Consider the following 3,296-nt stretch of genomic DNA (forward strand, 5'->3'; position numbering starts at 1 on the left):
GGTTCTCCCCACTCAGTGACGCACCCACTGAGAAACCTGATCAAAGTGCTCTAGTAATTGGCGATTCTATTGTACGGAACGTGAAAATAGAGACACCAGCCACCATAGTCCAATGCTTACCGGGAGCCAGAGCGTCTGACATCTTGTCAAATTTAAAAGTGCTGGCTAATACTAAACGTAAATTTCGTAAGATTGTTATTCACGTCGGCGCTAATGATGTTCGACTTCGCCAGTCGGAGATCACTAAAAATAATATTAAAGAGGTGTGTGAATTTGCAAGCACGATGTCGGACAATGTAATATGCTCTGAGACCCAGCAGTCTGCTGTAAATCTCATCACCCCGGTAAGCAGGGAGGGGACCAATGGCTGGATGTCTAAGTGGTACCCGCAGAACAACATAGGCTTTATAGACAATTGGATGAGTTTCTGGGGCAGACCTGACCTGTTAAAAAGAGATGGTCTTCATCCCTCCTGGGGTGGTGCCGCTCTTCTATCCAGAAATATGGCATATAGTCTTATAGCTCCAACATGACCAACTAGTGCCCAGGTCAGGAAGCAGACAGACCGGCTAAACCGACCATCTGCTAGCTGCCTCACGTCACAGAATGCAGTTAATTCTCAGCACATAGAGACTCTTTCACCTAGATGTCACACTATAGAGACTGTGTCTGTTCCCCGAATTAGAATATGCAGAGAACGTCCAAACCTAATCAAAAGCAATAATTTAATTAATGTCCAACAAATTAAAACTGCCTATAATTGAAATAAGCAAACGATAAAATTTGGCTTGCTGAATATTAGATCACTTTCCACAAAAGCACTTTATATATATGATTTGATAAAAGATCAGAACCTAGATTTGCTCTGTTTGACAGGAACCTGGCTAAAACCAGATGAATATATTACTCTAAATGAATCTACCCCCCAAAATTACTGCTATAAAAATGAGCCACGTTTAAAAGGTAAAGGGGGAGGTGTTGCTACAATTTATAACAACATTCTTAGTACTTCCCTCCAGGTGCCTACGCTCTGCAAACGAAAGGCGTCTTGCAGTGCCTTCACAAAAAGGTGCAAAATCACTCTTGCGCACCTTCACCTGGTCTGTTCCTCGCTGGTGGAACGATCTGCCCGTTGCCACTAGGGCAGCAGAGTCACTAGCAATCTTCAAAAACCGACTCAAAACTCATCTTTTTCATTTGCACTTGACCCAACATTGATAGCACTCTCTTCTTCTTCTCCTGCTCCTTCCTATCCTTGTGTCTGCGTTAGGTAAGACAAGACCCCACTCAAGAGCACTTATGCACTACTGCCCTTTTGCTGATATTAATTTGCTTCTATATGCCTACCTCATTTGTACGTCGCTTTGGATAAAGGCGTCTGCTAAATGACTAAATGTACTTCTCAAAGGGCAGGCTTTAAGTATAGCTCATTTGAAGTTTTGGTGCTGCATATAACATCTACAGAATCATGTGCTAGTGATAAATCTTCTGTCATGTTTGTACTGGCTACTGTATACAGGCCACCAGGGCACAGCACAGATTTCATTAAAGAATTTGCTGATTTTCTAACTGAGTTATTACTGACCGCAGATAAGTCTTAATTGTTGGCTATTTTAATATCCATGTTGATAATGAAAAAGACGCATTGGGATCAGCTTTCTTAGACATTCTGAACTCTTGGGGTTAGACAACACGTCTCTGGACCTACTCATTGTAGAAATCATACTCTAGATCTAATACTGTCACATGGAATGGATGTTAAAATGGTTGAAGTTCTGCAGCAAAGTGACGACATTTCAGATCACTATCTAGTCTTGTGTGTATATTTAAACCTGAATACTCTGCACCTTATTGCAAGTATGGTAGAACCATCTCTTCCACCACAAAAGAAAGCTTTCTATGTAATCTTTCTGACTTATCTCAATTCCTTAGCACATCTCTCTTTTTTCTAGCACTTTAGATACAGTTGCTCCTTTGCACTTAAGAAAGATGAAAGAAAACAATCTGACTCCACGGTATAATGACATCACACGCACCCTAAAGAGAGCAGCCCGGAAAATGTAGCGCAGGTGGAGAAAAACTAAATTAGAAGTATTTTGTATTGCCTGGCGGGAGAGTATGCTGTCATACAGAAAAGCATTAACAATTACAAGATCTGATTATTTTTCATCCCTTTTAGAAGAAAACAAACACAACCCCCTGTATTTATTCAGTACAGTAACTAAATTAACAAAAAATAAAATGTCAACAGGTGCTAATATTCCCCAAGAGTATAGCTGCAATGCGTTTATGAATTTCTTTGCTTCTAAGATTGATACCATCAGAGATAAAATTATAACTATGCAGCCACTACAATTTCACATCAGATAGTGAGCTTTAGATCCCCTAAGGAAAAATTACACTCTTTCTCTATTATAGGAGAAGAAGACTTGTACAAACTTGTTAAATCATCTAAATCAGCAACATGTATGTTAGACCCTATTCCATCTAAACTATTAAAAGAAGTCATAGATCCTATTTTGAACATTATTATTATTTCATCATTGTCATTAGGATATGTTCCCAAAACCTTCAAACTGGCTGTAGTTAAGCCTCTTATTAAGAAACCACATCTTGATCCCAAAGACTTAGTAAATTACAGACCAATCTCTAATTTTCCTTTTCTGTCAAAGATACTAGGTCAATCAATTAATCATTTTTATTTATATAGCGCTTTTAACAACACAAGTTGCATCAAAGCACTGTACAGTATAATGTAGAAGAGTACAAGGGATGTATAATGACGAGAGTGACAATTTCCTTTTAAATGCAGAGACGGTCTCTGTAGTCAATTCGACGTTAAATCACTAGAAGTTAAGTGTCCCCAACCAAGCAAGTCAGAGGCGACAGCGGCAAGGAAACAAAACCCCATGCATACAGAATGGAGAAAAAAAAACCTTGGGAGAAACCAGACTGAGTTGGGGTCAGTTCTCCTCTGACCGGACGCCCAGCACTTACCTGGGCTAGTAAAGGTAGTATCCTCACAACTGTATTCCTTTTTAGAAAAAAATGGTGTCTGCGAGGATTTCCAATCAGGTTTTAGACCGTACCATAGTACTGAGACTGCTCTCATTAGAGTTACTAATGACCTGCTTCTATCATCAGATCAAGATTTTATCTCGTTATTAGTGTTATTAGATCTTAGCACAGCAGTCGATATAAAATTAAAATTAAGGTAAATTAAAATTAAAATTAAAATTAAAATTAAATTAAAATTAAAATTAAAAATTAAAATTAAAATTAAATTAAATTAAATT

This window comes from Puntigrus tetrazona, chromosome 3, assembly GCF_018831695.1.
Source record: "Puntigrus tetrazona isolate hp1 chromosome 3, ASM1883169v1, whole genome shotgun sequence".
Lineage (NCBI taxonomy): Eukaryota > Metazoa > Chordata > Actinopteri > Cypriniformes > Cyprinidae > Puntigrus > Puntigrus tetrazona.